Here is a 21,955-nt window from a genome sequence, read left to right as displayed (position 1 = left end):
AGAGACGGTGTCTTCCGCTCCAAGGTGTTTCCCAGGTTTCTTCTCCATAACTTCAATCTTAAAGCTCTCGTTTAGTAGTTGTTGAAAACAACACTGCATTAGGTCTACAAGTTGGGTCTGGGTTGTAGAGACGGTGTCTTCCGCTCCAAGGTGTTCCCCAGGTTTCCTCTCCATAGCTTCAATCTTAAAGCTCTCGTTTAGTAGTTGTTGAAAACAACACTGCATTAGGACTACAAGTTGGGTCTGGGTTGTAGAGACGGTGTCTTCCGCTCCAAGGTGTTCCCCAGGTTTCCTCTCCATTGCTTCATTCTTAAAGCTCTCGTTTAGTAGTTGTTGAAAACAACACTGCGTTAGGCTTACAATTTGGGTCTGGGTTGTAGAGACGGTGTCTTCCACTCCAAGGTGTTCCCCAGGTTTCCTCTCCATTGCTTCGATCTTCTAGCTCTTCTTAAGTAGTTGTTGAAAACAACACTGCATTAGGCCTACAAGTTGGGTCTGGGTTGTAGAAACGGTGTGTTCCACTCCAAGGTGTTCCCCAGGTTTCCTCTCCATAGCTTCAATCTTAAAGCTCTCGTTTAGTAGTTGTTGAATACAACACTGCATTAGGCCAACAAGTTGGGTCTGGGTTGTAGAGACGGTGTCTTCCGCTCCAAGGTGTTCCCCAGGTTTCTTCTCCATAGCTTCAATCTTAAAGCTCTCGTTAAGTAGTTGTTGAAAACAACACTGCATTAGGCCTACAAGTTGGGTCTGGGTTGTAGAAACGGTGTCTTCCACTCCAAGGTGTTCCCCAGGTTTCCTCTCCATAGCTTCGAGCTTCTTGCTCTCGTTTAGTAGTTGTTGAAAACAACACTGCATTAGGCCTACAAGTTGGGTCTGGGTTGTAGAGATGGTGTCTTCCACTCCAAGGTGTTCCCCAGGTTTCCTCTCCATAGCTTCAATCTTAAAGCTCTCGTTTAGTGGTTGTTGAAAACAACACTGCATTAGGCCTACAAGTTGGGTCTGGGTTGTAGAGACGGTGTCTTCCACTCCAAGGTGTTCCCCAGGTTTCCTCTCCGTAGCTTCAATCTTAAAGCTCTCGTTTAGTAGTTGTTGAAAACAACACTGCATTAGGCCTACAAGTTGGCTCTGGGTTGCAGAGATGGTGTCTTCCACTCCAAGGTGTTCCCCAGGTTTCCTCTCCATAGCTTCAATCTTAAAGCTCTCGTTTAGTAGTTGTTGAAAACAACACTGCATTAGGCCTACAAGTTGCGTCTGGGTTGTAGAGATGGTGTCTTCCGCTCCAAGGTGTTCCCCAGGTTTCCTCTCCATAGCTTCAATCTTAAAGCTCTCGTTTAGTAGTTGTTGAAAACAACACTGCATTAGGCCTACAAGTTGGGTCTGGGTTGCAGAGACGGTGTCTTCGCTTCAAGGTGTTCCCCAGGTTTCCTCTCCATAGCTTCGAGCTTCTTGCTCTCGTTTAGTAGGTCTGGGTTGCAGAGACGGTGTCTTCGCTCCAAGGTGTTCCCCAGGTTTCCTCTCCATAGCTTCGAGCTTCTTGCTCTCGTTTAGTAGTTGTTGAAAACAACATTGCATTAGGCCTACAAGTTGGGTCTGGGTTGTAGAGACGGTGTCTTCGCTCCAAGGTGTTCCCCAGGTTTCCTCTCCATAGCTTCAATCCTAAAGCTCTCGTTTAGTAGTTGTTGAAAACAACACTGCATTAGGCCTACAAGTTGGGTCTGGGTTGTAGAGACGGTGTCTTCCGCTCCAAGGTGTTCCCCAGGTTTCCTCTCCATAGCTTCGAGCTTCTAGCTCTCGTTTAGTAGTTGTTGAAAACAACACTGCATTAGGCCTACAAGTTGGGTCTGGGTTGTAGAGACAGTGTCTTCCACTCCAAGGTGTTCCCCAGGTTTCCTCTCCATAGCTTCAATCTTAAAGCTCTCGTTTAGTAGTTGTTGAAAACAACACTGCATTAGGACTACAAGTTGGGTCTGGGTTGTAGAGACGTGTCTTCCGCTCCAAGGTGTTCCCCAGGTTTCCTCTCCATAGCTTCAATCTTAAAGCTCTCGTTTAGTAGTTGTTGAAAACAACATTGCATTAGACCTACAAAATGGGTCTGGGTTGTAGAGACGGTGTCTTCCACTCCAAGGTGTTCCCCAGGTTTCCTCTCCGTAGCTTCAATCTTAAAGCTCTCGTTTAGTAGTTGTTGAAAACAACACTGCATTAGGCCTACAAGTTGGCTCTGGGTTGCAGAGACGGTGTCTTCCACTCCAAGGTGTTCCCCAGGTTTCCTCTCCATAGCTTCAATCTTAAAGCTCTCGTTTAGTAGTTGTTGAAAACAACACTGCATTAGGCCTACAAGTTGCGTCTGGGTTGTAGAGATGGTGTCTTCCGCTCCAAGGTGTTCCCCAGGTTTCCTCTCCATTGCTTCAATCTTAAAGCTCTCGTTTAGTAGTTGTTGAAAACAACACTGCATAAGGCCTACAAGTTGCGTCTGGGTTGTAGAGATGGTGTCTTCCGCTCCAAGGTGTTCCCCAGGTTTCCTCTCCATTGCTTCAATCTTAAAGCTCTCGTTTAGTAGTTGTTGAAAACAACACTGCATAAGGCCTACAAGTTGGGTCTGGGTTGTAGAGACGGTGTCTTCCACTCCAAGGTGTTCCCCAGGTTTCCTCTCCATTGCTTCAATCTTAAAGCTCTCGTTTAGTAGTTGTTGAAAACAACACTGCATTAGGCCTACAAGTTGGGTGTGGGTTGTAGAGACGGTGTCTTCCACTCCAAGGTGTTCCCCAGGTTTCCTCTCCATAGCTTCGAGTTTCTAGCTCTCGTTTAGAAGTTGTTGAAAACAACACTGCATTAGGCCTACAAGTTGGGTCTGTGTTGTAGAGACGGTGTCTTCCACTCCAAGGTGTTCCCCAGGTTTCCTCTCCATTGCTTCGATCTTCTAGCTCTTCTTAAGTAGTTGTTGAAAACAACACTGCATTAGGCCTACAAGTTGGGTCTGTGTTGTAGAGACGGTGTCTTCCACTCCAAGGTGTTCCCCAGGTTTCCTCTCCATAGCTTCGAGCTTCTAGCTCTCGTTTAGTAGTTGTTGAAAACAACACTGCATTAGGCCTACAAGTTGGGTCTGGGTTGTAGAGACGGTGTCTTCCACTCCAAGGTGTTCCCCAGGTTTCCTCTCCATAGCGTCAATCTTAAAGCTCTCGTTTAGTAGTTGTTGAAAACAACACTGCATTAGGCCAACAAGTTGGGTCTGGGTTGTAGAGACGGTGTCTTCCGCTCCAAGGTGTTCCCCAGGTTTCTTCTCCATAGCTTCAATCTTAAAGCTCTCGTTTAGTAGTTGTTGAAAACAACACTGCATTAGGCCTACAAGTTGGGTCTGGGTTGTAGAAACGGTGTCTTCCACTCCAAGGTGTTCCCCAGGTTTCCTCTCCATAGCTTCGAGCTTCTTGCTCTCGTTTAGTAGTTGTTGAAAACAACACTGCATTAGGCCTACAAGTTGGGTCTGGGTTGTAGAGACGGTGTCTTCCACTCCAAGGTGTTCCCCAGGTTTCCTCTCCATAGCTTCAATCTTAAAGCTCTCGTTTAGTAGTTGTTGAAAACAACACTGCATTAGGCCAACAAGTTGGGTCTGGGTTGTAGAGACGGTGTCTTCCGCTCCAAGGTGTTCCCCAGGTTTCTTCTCCATAGCTTCAATCTTAAAGCTCTCGTTAAGTAGTTGTTGAAAACAACACTGCATTAGGCCTACAAGTTGGGTCTGGGTTGTAGAAACGGTGTCTTCCACTCCAAGGTGTTCCCCAGGTTTCCTCTCCATAGCTTCGAGCTTCTTGCTCTCGTTTAGTAGTTGTTGAAAACAACACTGCATTAGGCCTACAAGTTGGGTCTGGGTTGTAGAGACGGTGTCTTCCACTCCAAGGTGTTCCCCAGGTTTCCTCTCCATAGCTTCAATCTTAAAGCTCTCGTTTAGTAGTTGTTGAAAACAACACTGCATTAGGCCTACAAGTTGGGTCTGGGTTGTAGAGACGGTGTCTTCCACTCCAAGGTGTTCCCCAGGTTTCCTCTCCGTAGCTTCAATCTTAAAGCTCTCGTTTAGTAGTTGTTGAAAACAACACTGCATTAGGCCTACAAGTTGGCTCTGGGTTGCAGAGATGGTGTCTTCCACTCCAAGGTGTTCCCCAGGTTTCCTCTCCATAGCTTCAATCTTAAAGCTCTCGTTTAGTAGTTGTTGAAAACAACACTGCATTAGGCCTACAAGTTGCGTCTGGGTTGTAGAGATGGTGTCTTCCGCTCCAAGGTGTTCCCCAGGTTTCCTCTCCATTGCTTCAATCTTAAAGCTCTCGTTTAGTAGTTGTTGAAAACAACACTGCATAAGGCCTACAAGTTGGGTCTGGGTTGTAGAGACGGTGTCTTCCACTCCAAGGTGTTCCCCAGGTTTCCTCTCCATTGCTTCAATCTTAAAGCTCTCGTTTAGTAGTTGTTGAAAACAACACTGCATTAGGCCTACAAGTTGGGTCTGGGTTGTAGAGACGGTGTCTTCCACTCCAAGGTGTTCCCCAGGTTTCCTCTCCATAGCTTCGAGCTTCTAGCTCTCGTTTAGTAGTTGTTGAAAACAACACTGCATTAGGCCTACAAGTTGGGTCTGGGTTGTAGAGATGGTGTCTTCCACTCCAAGGTGTTCCCCAGGTTTCCTCTCCATTGCTTCGATCTTCTAGCTCTTCTTAAGTAGTTGTTGAAAACAACGCTGCATTAGGCCTACAAGTTGGGTCTGGGTTGTAGAGACGGTGTCTTCCACTCCAAGGTGTTCCCCAGGTTTCCTCTCCATAGGTTCAATCTTAAAGCTCTCGTTTAGTAGTTGTTGAAAACAACACTGCATTAGGCCAACAAGTTGGGTCTGGGTTGTAGAGACGGTGTCTTCCGCTCCAAGGTGTTCCCCAGGTTTCTTCTCCATATCTTCAATCTTAAAGCTCTCGTTTAGTAGTTGTTGAAAACAACACTGCATTAGGCCTACAAGTTGGGTCTGGGTTGTAGAAACGGTGTCTTCCACTCCAAGGTGTTCCCCAGGTTTCCTCTCCATAGCTTCGAGCTTCTTGCTCTCGTTTAGTAGTTGTTGAAAACAACACTGCATTAGGCCTACAAGATGGGTCTGGGTTGTAGAGACGGTGTCTTCCACTCCAAGGTGTTCCCCAGGTTTCCTCTCCATAGCTTCAATCTTAAAGCTCTCGTTTAGTAGTTGTTGAAAACAACACTGCATTAGGCCTACAAGTTGGCTCTGGGTTGCAGAGATGGTGTCTTCCACTCCAAGGTGTTCCCCAGGTTTCCTCTCCATAGCTTCAATCTTAAAGCTCTCGTTTAGTAGTTGTTGAAAACAACACTGCATTAGGCCTACAAGTTGCGTCTGGGTTGTAGAGATGGTGTCTTCCGCTCCAAGGTGTTCCCCAGATTTCCTCTCCATTGCTTCAATCTTAAAGCTCTCATTTAGTAGTTGTTGAAAACAACACTGCATAAGGCCTACAAGTTGGGTCTGGGTTGTAGAGACGGTGTCTTCCACTCCAATGTGTTCCCCAGGTTTCCTCTCCATTGCTTCAATCTTAAAGCTCTCGTTTAGTAGTTGTTGAAAACAACACTGCATTAGGCCTACAAGTTGGGTCTGGGTTGTAGAGACGGTGTCTTCCACTCCAAGGTGTTCCCCAGGTTTCCTCTCCATAGCTTCGAGCTTCTAGCTCTCGTTTAGTAGTTGTTGAAAACAACACTGCATTAGGCCTACAAGTTGGGTCTGGGTTGTAGAGACGGTATCTTCCACTCCAAGGTGTTCCCCAGGTTTCCTCTCCATTGCTTCGATCTTCTAGCTCTTCTTAAGTAGTTGTTGAAAACAACGCTGCATTAGGCCTACAAGTTGGGTCTGGGTTGTAGAGACGGTGTCTTCCACTCCAAGGTGTTCCCCAGGTTTCCTCTCCATAACTTCAATCTTAAAGCTCTCGTTTAGTAGTTGTTGAAAACAACACTGCATTAGGCCAACAAGTTGGGTCTGGGTTGTAGAGACGGTGTCTTCCGCTCCAAGGTGTTCCCCAGGTTTCTTCTCCATAGCTTCAATCTTAAAGCTCTCGTTTAGTAGTTGTTGAAAACAACACTGCATTAGGCCTACAAGTTGTGTCTGGGTTGTAGAGACGGTGTCTTCCACTCCAAGGTGTTCCCCAGGTTTCCTCTCCATTGCTTCGATAATCTAGCTCTTCTTAAGTAGTTGTTGAAAACAACACTGCATTAGGCCTACAAGTTGGGTCTGGGTTGTAGAAACGGTGTCTTCCACTCCAAGGTGTTCCCCAGGTTTCCTCTCCATAGCTTCAATCTTAAAGCTCTCGTTTAGTAGTTGTTGAAAACAACACTGCATTAGGCCAACAAGTTGGGTCTGGGTTGTAGAGACGGTGTCTTCCGCTCCAAGGTGTTCCCCAGGTTTCTTCTCCATAGCTTCAATCTTAAAGCTCTCGTTTAGTAGTTGTTGAAAACAACACTGCATTAGGTCTACAAGTTGGGTCTGGGTTGTAGAGACGGTGTCTTCCGCTCCAAGGTGTTCCCCAGGTTTCCTCTCCATAGCTTCAATCTTAAAGCTCTCGTTTAGTAGTTGTTGAAAACAACACTGCATTAGGACTACAAGTTGGGTCTGGGTTGTAGAGACGGTGTCTTCCGCTCCAAGGTGTTCCCCAGGTTTCCTCTCCATTGCTTCATTCTTAAAGCTCTCGTTTAGTAGTTGTTGAAAACAACACTGCGTTAGGCTTACAATTTGGGTCTGGGTTGTAGAGACGGTGTCTTCCACTCCAAGGTGTTCCCCAGGTTTCCTCTCCATTGCTTCGATCTTCTAGCTCTTCTTAAGTAGTTGTTGAAAACAACACTGCATTAGGCCTACAAGTTGGGTCTGGGTTGTAGAAACGGTGTGTTCCACTCCAAGGTGTTCCCCAGGTTTCCTCTCCATAGCTTCAATCTTAAAGCTCTCGTTTAGTAGTTGTTGAAAACAACACTGCATTAGGCCAACAAGTTGGGTCTGGGTTGTAGAAACGGTGTCTTCCACTCCAAGGTGTTCCCCAGGTTTCCTCTCCATAGCTTCGAGCTTCTTGCTCTCGTTTAGTAGTTGTTGAAAACAACACTGCATTAGGCCTACAAGTTGGGTCTGGGTTGTAGAGACGGTGTCTTCCACTCCAAGGTGTTCCCCAGGTTTCCTCTCCATAGCTTCAATCTTAAAGCTCTCGTTTAGTAGTTGTTGAAAACAACACTGCATTAGGCCTACAAGTTGGGTCTGGGTTGTAGAGACGGTGTCTTCCACTCCAAGGTGTTCCCCAGGTTTCCTCTCCGTAGCTTCAATCTTAAAGCTCTCGTTTAGTAGTTGTTGAAAACAACACTGCATTAGGCCTACAAGTTGGCTCTGGGTTGCAGAGATGGTGTCTTCCACTCCAAGGTGTTCCCCAGGTTTCCTCTCCATAGCTTCAATCTTAAAGCTCTCGTTTAGTAGTTGTTGAAAACAACACTGCATTAGGCCTACAAGTTGCGTCTGGGTTGTAGAGATGGTGTCTTCCGCTCCAAGGTGTTCCCCAGGTTTCCTCTCCATAGCTTCAATCTTAAAGCTCTCGTTTAGTAGTTGTTGAAAACAACACTGCATTAGGCCTACAAGTTGGGTCTGGGTTGCAGAGACGGTGTCTTCGCTCCAAGGTGTTCCCCAGGTTTCCTCTCCATAGCTTCGAGCTTCTTGCTCTCGTTTAGTAGGTCTGGGTTGCAGAGACGGTGTCTTCGCTCCAAGGTGTTCCCCAGGTTTCCTCTCCATAGCTTCGAGCTTCTTGCTCTCGTTTAGTAGTTGTTGAAAAAAACATTGCATTAGGCCTACAAGTTGGGTCTGGGTTGTAGAGACGGTGTCTTCGCTCCAAGGTGTTCCCCAGGTTTCCTCTCCATAGCTTCAATCTTAAAGCTCTCGTTTAGTAGTTGTTGAAAACAACACTGCATTAGGCCTACAAGTTGGGTCTGGGTTGTAGAGACGGTGTCTTCCGCTCCAAGGTGTTCCCCAGGTTTCCTCTCCATAGCTTCGAGCTTCTAGCTCTCGTTTAGTAGTTGTTGAAAACAACACTGCATTAGGCCTACAAGTTGGGTCTGGGTTGTAGAGACAGTGTCTTCCACTCCAAGGTGTTCCCCAGGTTTCCTCTCCATAGCTTCAATCTTAAAGCTCTCGTTTAGTAGTTGTTGAAAACAACACTGCATTAGGACTACAAGTTGGGTCTGGGTTGTAGAGACGTGTCTTCCGCTCCAAGGTGTTCCCCAGGTTTCCTCTCCATAGCTTCAATCTTAAAGCTCTCGTTTAGTAGTTGTTGAAAACAACATTGCATTAGACCTACAAAATGGGCCTGGGTTGTAGAGACGGTGTCTTCCACTCCAAGGTGTTCCCCAGGTTTCCTCTCCGTAGCTTCAATCTTAAAGCTCTCGTTTAGTAGTTGTTGAAAACAACACTGCATTAGGCCTACAAGTTGGCTCTGGGTTGCAGAGACGGTGTCTTCCACTCCAAGGTGTTCCCCAGGTTTCCTCTCCATAGCTTCAATCTTAAAGCTCTCGTTTAGTAGTTGTTGAAAACAACACTGCATTAGGCCTACAAGTTGCGTCTGGGTTGTAGAGATGGTGTCTTCCGCTCCAAGGTGTTCCCCAGGTTTCCTCTCCATTGCTTCAATCTTAAAGCTCTCGTTTAGTAGTTGTTGAAAACAACACTGCATAAGGCCTACAAGTTGCGTCTGGGTTGTAGAGATGGTGTCTTCCGCTCCAAGGTGTTCCCCAGGTTTCCTCTCCATTGCTTCAATCTTAAAGCTCTCGTTTAGTAGTTGTTGAAAACAACACTGCATAAGGCCTACAAGTTGGGTCTGGGTTGTAGAGACGGTGTCTTCCACTCCAAGGTGTTCCCCAGGTTTCCTCTCCATTGCTTCAATCTTAAAGCTCTCGTTTAGTAGTTGTTGAAAACAACACTGCATTAGGCCTACAAGTTGGGTGTGGGTTGTAGAGACGGTGTCTTCCACTCCAAGGTGTTCCCCAGGTTTCCTCTCCATAGCTTCGAGTTTCTAGCTCTCGTTTAAAAGTTGTTGAAAACAACACTGCATTAGGCCTACAAGTTGGGTCTGTGTTGTAGAGACGGTGTCTTCCACTCCAAGGTGTTCCCCAGGTTTCCTCTCCATTGCTTCGATCTTCTAGCTCTTCTTAAGTAGTTGTTGAAAACAACACTGCATTAGGCCTACAAGTTGGGTCTGTGTTGTAGAGACGGTGTCTTCCACTCCAAGGTGTTCCCCAGGTTTCCTCTCCATAGCTTCGAGCTTCTAGCTCTCGTTTAGTAGTTGTTGAAAACAACACTGCATTAGGCCTACAAGTTGGGTCTGGGTTGTAGAGACGGTGTCTTCCACTCCAAGGTGTTCCCCAGGTTTCCTCTCCATAGCTTCGAGCTTCTTGCTCTCGTTTAGTAGTTGTTGAAAACAACACTGCATTAGGCCTACAAGTTGGGTCTGGGTTGTAGAGACGGTGTCTTCCACTCCAAGGTGTTCCCCAGGTTTCCTCTCCATAGCTTCAATCTTAAAGCTCTTGTTTAGTAGTTGTTGAAAACAACACTGCATTAGGCCTACAAGTTGGGTCTGGGTTGTAGAGACGGTGTCTTCGCTCCAAGGTGTTCCCCAGGTTTCCTCTCCATAGCTTCAATCTTAAAGCTCTCGTTTAGTAGTTGTTGAAAACAACACTGCATTAGGCCTACAAGTTGGGTCTGGGTTGTTGAGACGGTGTCTTCCGCTCCAAGGTGTTCCCCAGGTTTCCTCTCCATAGCTTCAATCTTAAAGCTCTCGTTTAGTAGTTGTTGAAAACAACACTGCATTAGGCCTACAAGTTGGGTCTGGATTGCAGAGACGGTGTCTTCTGCTCCAAGGTGTTCCCCAGGTTTCCTCTCCATTGCTTCAATCTTCATGCTCGTCTTAAGTAGTTGTTGAAAACAACACTGCATTAGGCCTACAAGTTGGGTCTGAGTTGTAGAGACGGTGTCTTCCACTCCAAGGTGTTCCCCAGGTTTCCTCTCCATAGCTTCGAGCTTCTAGCTCTCGTTTAGTAGTTGTTGAAAACAACACTGCATTAGGCCTACAAGTTGGGTCTGGGTTGTAGAGACCGTGTCTTCCACTCCAAGGTGTTCCCCAGGTTTCCTCTCCATAGCTTCAATCTTAAAGCTCTCGTTTAGTAGTTGCTGAAAACAACACTGCATTAGGCCTACAAGTTGGGTCTGGGTTGTAGAGACGGTGTCTTCCGCTCCAAGGTTTTCCCCAGGTTTCCTCTCCATAGCTTCAATCTTAAAGCTCTCGTTTAGTAGTTGTTGAAAACAACACTGCATTAGGCCTACAAGTTGGGTCTGGGTTGTAGAGACGGTGTCTTCCACTCCAAGGTGTTCCCCAGGTTTCCTCTCCATAGCTTCGAGCTTCTAGCTCTCGATTAGTAGTTGTTGAAAACAACACTGCATTAGGCCTACAAGTTGGGTCTGGGTTGTAGAGACAGTGTCTTCCACTCCAAGGTGTTCCCCAGGTTTCCTCTCCATAGCTTCAATCTTAAAGCTCTCGTTTAGTAGTTGTTGAAAACAACACTGCATTAGGACTACAAGTTGGATCTGGGTTGTAGAGACGGTGTCTTCCACTCCAAGGTGTTCCCCAGGTTTCCTCTCCATAGCTTCGAGCTTCTAGCTCTCGATTAGTAGTTGTTGAAAACAACACTGCATTAGGCCTACAATTTGGATCTGGGTTGTAGAGACGGTGTCTTCCACTCCAAGGTGTTTCCCAGGTTTCCTCTCCATTGCTTGAATCTTCATGCTCGTCTTAAGTAGTTGTTGAAAACAACACTGCATTAGGCCTACAAGTTGGGTCTGAGTTGTAGAGACAGTGTCTTCCACTCCAAGGTGTTCCCCAGGTTTCCTCTCCATAGCTTCATTCTTAAAGCTCTCGTTTAGTAGTTGTTGAAAACAGCACTGCATTAGGCCTACAAGTTGGGTCTGGGTTGTAGAGATGGTGTCTTCCACTCCAAGGTGTTCCCCAGGTTTCCTCTCCATAGCTTCAATCTTAAAGCTCTCGTTTAGTAGTTGTTGAAAACAACACTGCATTAGGCCTACAATTTGGATCTGGGTTGTAGAGACGGTGTCTTCCACTCCAAGGTGTTCCCCAGGTTTCCTCTCCATTGCTTCGATCTTCTAGCTCTTCTTAAGTAGTTGTTGAAAACAGCACTGCATTAGGCCAACAAGTTGGGTCTGGGTTGTAGAGACGGTGTCTTCCGCTCCAAGGTGTTCCCCAGGTTTCTTCTCCATAGCTTCAATCTTAAAGCTCTCGTTTAGTAGTTGTTGAAAACAACACTGCATTAGGCCTACAATTTGGGTCTGGGTTGTAGAGACGGTGTCTTTTGCTCCAAGGTGTTCCCCAGGTTTCCTCTCCATAGCTTCAATCTTAAAGCTCTCGTTTAGTAGTTGTTGAAAACAACACTGCATTAGGACTACAAGTTGGGTCTGGGTTGTAGAGACGGTGTCTTCCACTCCAAGGTGTTCCCCAGGTTTCCTCTCCATAGCTTCAATCTTAAAGCTCTCGTTTAGTAGTTGTTGAAAACAACACTGCATTAGGCCTACAATTGGGTCTGGGTTGTAGAGACCGTGTCTTCCACTCCAAGGTGTTCCCCAGGTTTCCTCTCCATAGCTTCAATATTAAAGCTCTCGTTTAGTAGTTGTTGAAAACAACACTGCAGTAGGCCTACAAGTTGGGTCTGGGTTGTAGATTGTAGAGACGGTGTCTTCGCTTCAAGGTGTTCCCCAGGTTTCCTCTCCATAGCTTCTAGCTTCTTGCTCTCGTTTAGTAGTTGTTGAAATCAACACTGCATTAGGCCTACAAGTTGGGTCTGGGTTGTAGAGACCGTGTCTTCCACTCCAAGGTGTTCCCCAGGTTTCCTCTCCATAGCTTCAATCTTAAAGCTCTCGTTTAGTAGTTGTTGAAAACAACACTGCATTAGGCCTACAAGTTGGGTCTGGGTTGTAGAGTCGGTGTCTTCGCTCCAAGGCGTTCCCCAGGTTTCCTCTCCATAGCTTCAATCTTAAAGCTCTCGTTTAGTAGTTGTTGAAAACAACACTGCATTAGGCCTACAAGTTGGGTCTGGGTTGTTGAGACGGTGTCTTCCGTTCCAAGGTGTTCCCCAGGTTTCCTCTCCATAGCTTCAATCTTAAAGCTCTCGTTTAGTAGTTGTTGAAAACAACACTGCATTAGGCCTACAAGTTGGGTCTGGGTTGTAGAGACGGTGTCTTCCACTCCAAGGTGTTCCCCAGGTTTCCTCTCCATAGCTTCGAGCTTCTAGCTCTCGTTTAGTAGTTGTTGAAAACAACACTGCATTAGGCCTACAAGTTGGGCCTGGGTTGTAGAGACGGTGTCTTCCACTCCAAGGTGTTCCCCAGGTTTCCTCTCCATAGCTTCAATCTTAAAGCTCTCGTTTAGTAGTTGTTGAAAACAACACTGCATTAGGACTACAAGTTGGGTCTGGGTTGTAGAGACGGTGTCTTCCGCTCCAAGGTTTTCCCCAGGTTAGCTCTCCATAGCTTCAATCTTAAAGCTCTCGTTTAGTAGTTGTTGAAAACAACACTGCGTTAGGCCTACAAGTTGGGTCTGGGTTGTAGAGACGGTGTCTTCCGCTCCAAGGTGTTCCCCAGTTTTCTTCTCCATAGCTTCAATCTTAAAGCTCTCGTTTAGTAGTTGTTGAAAACAACACTGCGTTAGGCCTACAAGTTGGGTCTGGGTTGTAGAGACTGTGTCTTCCACTCCAAGGTGTTCCCCAGGTTTCCTCTCCATAGCTTCGAGCTTCTAGCTCTCGATTAGTAGTTGTTGAAAACAACACTGCATTAGGACTACAAGTTGGGTCTGGGTTGTAGAGACGGTGTCTTCCACTCCAAGGTGTTCCCCAGGTTTCCTCTCCATAGCTTCAATCTTAAAGCTCTCGTTTAGTAGTTGTTGAAAACAACACTGCATTAGGCCTACAAGTTGGGTCTGGGTTGTAGAGACCGTGTCTTCCACTCCAAGGTGTTCCCCAGGTTTCCTCTCCATAGCTTCAATATTAAAGCTCTCGTTTAGTAGTTGTTGAAAACAACACTGCAGTAGGCCTACAAGTTGGGTCTGGGTTGTAGATTGTAGAGACGGTGTCTTCGCTTCAAGGTGTTCCCCAGGTTTCCTCTCCATAGCTTCGAGCTTCTTGCTCTCGTTTAGTAGTTGTTGAAATCAACACTGCATTAGGCCTACAAGTTGGGTCTGGGTTGTAGAGACCGTGTCTTCCACTCCAAGGTGTTCCCCAGGTTTCCTCTCCATAGCTTCAATCTTAAAGCTCTCGTTTAGTAGTTGTTGAAAACAACACTGCATTAGGCCTACAAGTTGGGTCTGGGTTGTAGAGTCGGTGTCTTCGCTCCAAGGTGTTCCCCAGGTTTCCTCTCCATAGCTTCAATCTTAAAGCTCTCGTTTAGTAGTTGTTGAAAACAACACTGCATTAGGCCTACAAGTTGAGTCTGGGTTGTTGAGACGGTGTCTTCCGCTCCAAGGTGTTCCCCAGGTTTCCTCTCCATAGCTTCAATCTTAAAGCTCTCGTTTAGTAGTTGTTGAAAACAACACTGCATTAGGCCTACAAGTTGGGTCTGGATTGCAGAGACGGTGTCTTCTGCTCCAAGGTGTTCCCCAGGTTTCCTCTCCATTGCTTCAATCTTCATGCTCGTCTTAAGTAGTTGTTGAAAACAACACTGCATTAGGCCTACAAGTTGGGTCTGAGTTGTAGAGACGGTGTCTTCCACTCCAAGGTGTTCCCCAGGTTTCCTCTCCATAGCTTCGAGCTTCTAGCTCTCGTTTAGTAGTTGTTGAAAACAACACTGCATTAGGCCTACAAGTTGGGTCTGGGTTGTAGAGACCGTGTCTTCCACTCCAAGGTGTTCCCCAGGTTTCCTCTCCATAGCTTCAATCTTAAAGCTCTCGTTTAGTAGTTGTTGAAAACAACACTGCATTAGGCCTACAAGTTGGGTCTGGGTTGTAGAGACGGTGTCTTCCGCTCCAAGGTTTTCCCCAGGTTTCCTCTCCATAGCTTCAATCTTAAAGCTCTCGTTTAGTAGTTGTTGAAAACAACACTGCATTAGGCCTACAAGTTGGGTCTGGGTTGTAGAGACGGTGTCTTCCACTCCAAGGTGTTCCCCAGGTTTCCTCTCCATAGCTTCGAGCTTCTAGCTCTCGATTAGTAGTTGTTGAAAACAACACTGCATTAGGCCTACAAGTTGGGTCTGGGTTGTAGAGACAGTGTCTTCCACTCCAAGGTGTTCCCCAGGTTTCCTCTCCATAGCTTCAATCTTAAAGCTCTCGTTTAGTAGTTGTTGAAAACAACACTGCATTAGGACTACAAGTTTGATCTGGGTTGTAGAGACGGTGTCTTCCACTCCAAGGTGTTCCCCAGGTTTCCTCTCCATAGCTTCGAGCTTCTAGCTCTCGATTAGTAGTTGTTGAAAACAACACTGCATTAGGCCTACAATTTGGATCTGGGTTGTAGAGACGGTGTCTTCCACTCCAAGGTGTTCCCCAGGTTTCCTCTCCATTGCTTGAATCTTCATGCTCGTCTTAAGTAGTTGTTGAAAACAACACTGCATTAGGCCTACAAGTTGGGTCTGAGTTGTAGAGACAGTGTCTTCCACTCCAAGGTGTTCCCCAGGTTTCCTCTCCATAGCTTCATTCTTAAAGCTCTCGTTTAGTAGTTGTTGAAAACAGCACTGCATTAGGCCTACAAGTTGGGTCTGGGTTGTAGAGATGGTGTCTTCCACTCCAAGGTGTTCCCCAGGTTTCCTCTCCATAGCTTCAATCTTAAAGCTCTCGTTTAGTAGTTGTTGAAAACAACACTGCATTAGGCCTACAATTTGGATCTGGGTTGTAGAGACGGTGTCTTCCACTCCAAGGTGTTCCCCAGGTTTCCTCTCCATTGCTTCGATCTTCTAGCTCTTCTTAAGTAGTTGTTGAAAACAGCACTGCATTAGGCCAACAAGTTGGGTCTGGGTTGTAGAGACGGTGTCTTCCGCTCCAAGGTGTTCCCCAGGTTTCTTCTCCATAGCTTCAATCTTAAAGCTCTCGTTTAGTAGTTGTTGAAAACAACACTGCATTAGGCCTACAATTTGGGTCTGGGTTGTAGAGACGGTGTCTTTTGCTCCAAGGTGTTCCCCAGGTTTCCTCTCCATAGCTTCAATCTTAAAGCTCTCGTTTAGTAGTTGTTGAAAACAACACTGCATTAGGACTACAAGTTGGGTCTGGGTTGTAGAGACGGTGTCTTCCACTCCAAGGTGTTCCCCAGGTTTCCTCTCCACAGCTTCAATCTTAAAGCTCTCGTTTAGTAGTTGTTGAAAACAACACTGCATTAGGCCTACAATTGGGTCTGGGTTGTAGAGACCGTGTCTTCCACTCCAAGGTGTTCCCCAGGTTTCCTCTCCATAGCTTCAATATTAAAGCTCTCGTTTAGTAGTTGTTGAAAACAACACTGCAGTAGGCCTACAATTTGGATCTGGGTTGTAGAGACGGTGTCTTCCACTCCAAGGTGTTCCCCAGGTTTCCTCTCCATTGCTTCGATCTTCTAGCTCTTCTTAAGTAGTTGTTGAAAACAGCACTGCATTAGGCCAACAAGTTGGGTCTGGGTTGTAGAGACGGTGTCTTCCGCTCCAAGGTGTTCCCCAGGTTTCTTCTCCATAGCTTTAATCTTAAAGCTCTCGTTTAGTAGTTGTTGAAAACAACACTGCATTAGGCCTACAATTTGGGTCTGGGTTGTAGAGACGGTGTCTTTTGCTCCAAGGTGTTCCCCAGGTTTCCTCTCCATAGCTTCAATCTTAAAGCTCTCGTTTAGTAGTTGTTGAAAACAACACTGCATTAGGACTACAAGTTGGGTCTGGGTTGTAGAGACGGTGTCTTCCACTCCAAGGTGTTCCCCAGGTTTCCTCTCCATAGCTTCAATCTTAAAGCTCTCGTTTAGTAGTTGTTGAAAACAACACTGCATTAGGCCTACAATTGGGTCTGGGTTGTAGAGACCGTGTCTTCCACTCCAAGGTGTTCCCCAGGTTTCCTCTCCATAGCTTCAATATTAAAGCTCTCGTTTAGTAGTTGTTGAAAACAACACTGCAGTAGGCCTACAAGTTGGGTCTGGGTTGTAGATTGTAGAGACGGTGTCTTCGCTTCAAGGTGTTCCCCAGGTTTCCTCTCCATAGCTTCGAGCTTCTTGCTCTCGTTTAGTAGTTGTTGAAATCAACACTGCATTAGGCCTACAAGTTGGGTCTGGGTTGTAGAGACCGTGTCTTCCACTCCAAGGTGTTCCCCAGGTTTCCTCTCCATAGCTTCAATCTTAAAGCTCTCGTTTAGTAGTTGTTGAAAACAACACTGCATTAGGCCTACAAGTTGGGTCTGGGTTGTAGAGTCGGTGTCTTCGCTCCAAGGTGTTCCCCAGGTTTCCTCTCCATAGCTTCAATCTTAAAGCTCTCGTTTAGTAGTTGTTGAAAACAACACTGCATTAGGCCTACAAGTTGGGTCTGGGTTGTTGAGACGGTGTCTTCCGCTCCAAGGTGTTCCCCAGGTTTCCTCTCCATAGCTTCAATCTTAAAGCTCTCGTTTAGTAGTTGTTGAAAACAACACTGCATTAGGCCTACAAGTTGGGCCTGGGTTGTAGAGACGGTGTCTTCCACTCCAAGGTGTTCCCCAGGTTTCCTCTCCATAGCTTCAATCTTAAAGCTCTCGTTTAGTAGTTGTTGAAAACAACACTGCATTAGGCCTACAAGTTGGGTCTGGGTTGTAGAGACGGTGTCTTCCGCTCCAAGGTTTTCCCCAGGTTAGCTCTCCATAGCTTCAATCTTAAAGCTCTCATTTAGTAGTTGTTGAAAACAACACTGCGTTAGGCCTACAAGTTGGGTCTGGGTTGTAGAGACGGTGACTTCCGCTCCAAGGTGTTCCCCAGTTTTCTTCTCCATAGCTTCAATCTTAAAGCTCTCGTTTAGTAGTTGTTGAAAACAACACTGCATTAGGCCTACAATTTGGATCTGGGTTGTAGAGACGGTGTCTTCCACTCCAAGGTGTTCCCCAGGTTTCCTCTCCATTGCTTCGATCTTCTAGCTCTTCTTAAGTAGTTGTTGAAAACAGCACTGCATTAGGCCAACAAGTTGGGTCTGGGTTGTAGAGACGGTGTCTTCCGCTCCAAGGTGTTCCCCAGGTTTCTTCTCCATAGCTTCAATCTTAAAGCTCTCGTTTAGTAGTTGTTGAAAACAACACTGCATTAGGCCTACAATTTGGGTCTGGGTTGTAGAGACGGTGTCTTTTGCTCCAAGGTGTTCCCCAGGTTTCCTCTCCATAGCTTCAATCTTAAAGCTCTCGTTTAGTAGTTGTTGAAAACAACACTGCATTAGGACTACAAGTTGGGTCTGGGTTGTAGAGACGGTGTCTTCCACTCCAAGGTGTTCCCCAGGTTTCCTCTCCATAGCTTCAATCTTAAAGCTCTCGTTTAGTAGTTGTTGAAAACAACACTGCATTAGGCCTACAATTGGGTCTGGGTTGTAGAGACCGTGTCTTCCACTCCAAGGTGTTCCCCAGGTTTCCTCTCCATAGCTTCAATATTAAAGCTCTCGTTTAGTAGTTGTTGAAAACAACACTGCAGTAGGCCTACAAGTTGGGTCTGGGTTGTAGATTGTAGAGACGGTGTCTTCGCTTCAAGGTGTTCCCCAGGTTTCCTCTCCATAGCTTCGAGCTTCTTGCTCTCGTTTAGTAGTTGTTGAAATCAACACTGCATTAGGCCTACAAGTTGGGTCTGGGTTGTAGAGACCGTGTCTTCCACTCCAAGGTGTTCCCCAGGTTTCCTCTCCATAGCTTCAATCTTAAAGCTCTCGTTTAGTAGTTGTTGAAAACAACACTGCATTAGGCCTACAAGTTGGGTCTGGGTTGTAGAGTCGGTGTCTTCGCTCCAAGGTGTTCCCCAGGTTTCCTCTCCATAGCTTCAATCTTAAAGCTCTCGTTTAGTAGTTGTTGAAAACAACACTGCATTAGGCCTACAAGTTGGGTCTGGGTTGTTGAGACGGTGTCTTCCGCTCCAAGGTGTTCCCCAGGTTTCCTCTCCATAGCTTCAATCTTAAAGCTCTCGTTTAGTAGTTGTTGAAAACAACACTGCATTAGGCCTACAAGTTGGGTCTGGGTTGTAGAGACGGTGTCTTCCACTCCAAGGTGTTCCCCAGGTTTCCTCTCCATAGCTTCGAGCTTCTAGCTCTCGTTTAGTAGTTGTTGAAAACAACACTGCATTAGGCCTACAAGTTGGGCCTGGGTTGTAGAGACGGTGTCTTCCACTCCAAGGTGTTCCCCAGGTTTCCTCTCCATAGCTTCAATCTTAAAGCTCTCGTTTAGTAGTTGTTGAAAACAACACTGCATTAGGCCTACAAGTTGGGTCTGGGTTGTAGAGACGGTGTCTTCCGCTCCAAGGTTTTCCCCAGGTTAGCTCTCCATAGCTTCAATCTTAAAGCTCTCGTTTAGTAGTTGTTGAAAACAACACTGCGTTAGGCCTACAAGTTGGGTCTGGGTTGTAGAGACGGTGTCTTCCGCTCCAAGGTGTTCCCCAGTTTTCTTCTCCATAGCTTCAATCTTAAAGCTCTCGTTTAGTAGTTGTTGAAAACAACACTGCGTTAGGCCTACAAGTTGGGTCTGGGTTGTAGAGACTGTGTCTTCCACTCCAAGGTGTTCCCCAGGTTTCCTCTCCATAGCTTCGAGCTTCTAGCTCTCTATTAGTAGTTGTTGAAAACAACACTGCATTAGGACTACAAGTTGGGTCTGGGTTGTAGAGACGGTGTCTTCCACTCCAAGGTGTTCCCCAGGTTTCCTCTCCATAGCTTCAATCTTAAAGCTCTCGTTTAGTAGTTGTTGAAAACAACACTGCATTAGGCCTACAAGTTGGGTCTGGGTTGTAGAGACCGTGTCTTCCACTCCAAGGTGTTCCCCAGGTTTCCTCTCCATAGCTTCAATATTAAAGCTCTCGTTTAGTAGTTGTTGAAAACAACACTGCAGTAGGCCTACAAGTTGGGTCTGGGTTGTAGATTGTAGAGACGGTGTCTTCGCTTCAAGGTGTTCCCCAGGTTTCCTCTCCATAGCTTCGAGCTTCTTGCTCTCGTTTAGTAGTTGTTGAAATCAACACTGCATTAGGCCTACAAGTTGGGTCTGGGTTGTAGAGACGGTGTCTTCCGCTCCAAGGTTTTCCCCAGGTTAGCTCTCCATAGCTTCAATCTTAAAGCTCTCGTTTAGTAGTTGTTGAAAACAACACTGCGTTAGGCCTACAAGTTGGGTCTGGGTTGTAGAGACGGTGTCTTCCGCTCCAAGGTGTTCCCCAGTTTTCTTCTCCATAGCTTCAATCTTAAAGCTCTCGTTTAGTAGTTGTTGAAAACAACACTGCGTTAGGCCTACAAGTTGGGTCTGGGTTGTAGAGACTGTGTCTTCCACTCCAAGGTGTTCCCCAGGTTTCCTCTCCATAGCTTCGAGCTTCTAGCTCTCGTTTAGTAGTTGTTGAAAACAACACTGCGTTAGGCCTACAAGTTGGGTCTGGGTTGTAGAGACGGTGTCTTCCGCTCCAAGGTGTTCCCCAGTTTTCTTCTCCATAGCTTCAATCTTAAAGCTCTCGTTTAGTAGTTGTTGAAAACAACACTGCGTTAGGCCTACAAGTTGGGTCTGGGTTGTAGAGACTGTGTCTTCCACTCCAAGGTGTTCCCCAGGTTTCCTCTCCATAGCTTCGAGCTTCTAGCTCTCGATTAGTAGTTGTTGAAAACAACACTGCATTAGGACTACAAGTTGGGTCTGGGTTGTAGAGACGGTGTCTTCCACTCCAAGGTGTTCCCCAGGTTTCCTCTCCATAGCTTCAATCTTAAAGCTCTTGTTTAGTAGTTGTTGAAAACAACACTGCATTAGGCCTACAAGTTGGGTCTGGGTTGTAGAGACCGTGTCTTCCACTCCAAGGTGTTCCCCAGGTTTCCTCTCCATAGCTTCAATCTTAAAGCTCTCGTTTAGTAGTTGTTGAAAACAACACTGCATTAGGCCTACAAGTTGGGTCTGGGTTGTAGAGTCGGTGTCTTCGCTCCAAGGTGTTCCCCAGGTTTCCTCTCCATAGCTTCAATCTTAAAGCTCTCGTTTAGTAGTTGTTGAAAACAACACTGCATTAGGCCTACAAGTTGGGTCTGGGTTGTAGAGACCGTGTCTTCCACTCCAAGGTGTTCCCCAGGTTTCCTCTCCATAGCTTCAATATTAAAGCTCTCGTTTAGTAGTTGTTGAAAACAACACTGCAGTAGGCCTACAAGTTGGGTCTGGGTTGTAGATTGTAGAGACGGTGTCTTCGCTTCAAGGTGTTCCCCAGGTTTCCTCTCCATAGCTTCGAGCTTCTTGCTCTCGTTTAGTAGTTGTTGAAATCAACACTGCATTAGGCCTACAAGTTGGGTCTGGGTTGTAGAGACCGTGTCTTCCACTCCAAGGTGTTCCCCAGGTTTCCTCTCCATAGCTTCAATCTTAAAGCTCTCGTTTAGTAGTTGTTGAAAACAACACTGCATTAGGCCTACAAGTTGGGTCTGGGTTGTAGAGTCGGTGTCTTCGCTCCAAGGTGTTCCCCAGGTTTCCTCTCCATAGCTTCAATCTTAAAGCTCTCGTTTAGTAGTTGTTGAAAACAACACTGCATTAGGCCTATAAGTTGGGTCTGGGTTGTTGAGACGGTGTCTTCCGCTCCAAGGTGTTCCCCAGGTTTCCTCTCCATAGCTTCAATCTTAAAGCTCTCGTTTAGTAGTTGTTGAAAACAACACTGCATTAGGCCTACAAGTTGGGTCTGGGTTGTAGAGACGGTGTCTTCCACTCCAAGGTGTTCCCCAGGTTTCCTCTCCATAGCTTCGAGCTTCTAGCTCTCGTTTAGTAGTTGTTGAAAACAACACTGCATTAGGCCTACAAGTTGGGCCTGGGTTGTAGAGACGGTGTCTTCCACTCCAAGGTGTTCCCCAGGTTTCCTCTCCATAGCTTCAATCTTAAAGCTCTCGTTTAGTAGTTGTTGAAAACAACACTGCATTAGGCCTACAAGTTGGGTCTGGGTTGTAGAGACGGTGTCTTCCGCTCCAAGGTGTTCCCCAGGTTTCCTCTCCATTGCTTCGATCTTCTAGCTCTTCTTAAGTAGTTGTTGAAAACAACACTGCATTAGGCCAACAAGTTGGGTCTGGGTTGTAGAGACGGTGTCTTCCGCTCCAAGGTGTTCCCCAGGTTTCTTCTCCATAGCTTCAATCTTAAAGCTCTCGTTTAGTAGTTATTGAAAACAACACTGCATTAGGCCTACAATTTGGGTCTGGGTTGTAGAGACGGTGTCTTCCGCTCCAAGGTGTTCCCCAGGTTTCCTCTCCATAGCTTCAATCTTAAAGCTCTCGTTTAGTAGTTGTTGAAAACAACACTGCATTAGGACTACAAGTTGGGTCTGGGTTGTAGAGACGGTGTCTTCCACTCCAAGGTGTTCCCCAGGTTTCCTCTCCATAGCTTCAATCTTAAAGCTCTCGTTTAGTAGTTGTTGAAAACAACACTGCATTAGGCCTACAAGTTGGGTCTGGGTTGTAGAGACGGTGCCTTCGCTCCAAGGTGTTCCCCAGGTTTCCTCTCCATAGCTTCGAGCTTCTTGCTCTCGTTTAGTAGTTGTTGAAATCAACACTGCATTAGGCCTACAAGTTGGGTCTGGGTTGTAGAGACCGTGTCTTCCACTCCAAGGTGTTCCCCAGGTTTCCTCTCCATAGCTTCAATCTTAAAGCTCTCGTTTAGTAGTTGGTGAAAACAACACTGCATTAGGCCTACAAGTTGGGTCTGGGTTGTAGAGACGGTGTCTTCGCTCCAAGGTGTTCCCCAGGTTTCCTCTCCATAGCTTCAATCTTAAAGCTCTCGTTTAGTAGTTGTTGAAAACA

Source organism: Ranitomeya imitator, chromosome 7, assembly GCF_032444005.1.
Source record: "Ranitomeya imitator isolate aRanImi1 chromosome 7, aRanImi1.pri, whole genome shotgun sequence".
NCBI classification, from domain to species: domain Eukaryota; kingdom Metazoa; phylum Chordata; class Amphibia; order Anura; family Dendrobatidae; genus Ranitomeya; species Ranitomeya imitator.
Note: the sequence above shows the minus strand (reverse complement) of the source record.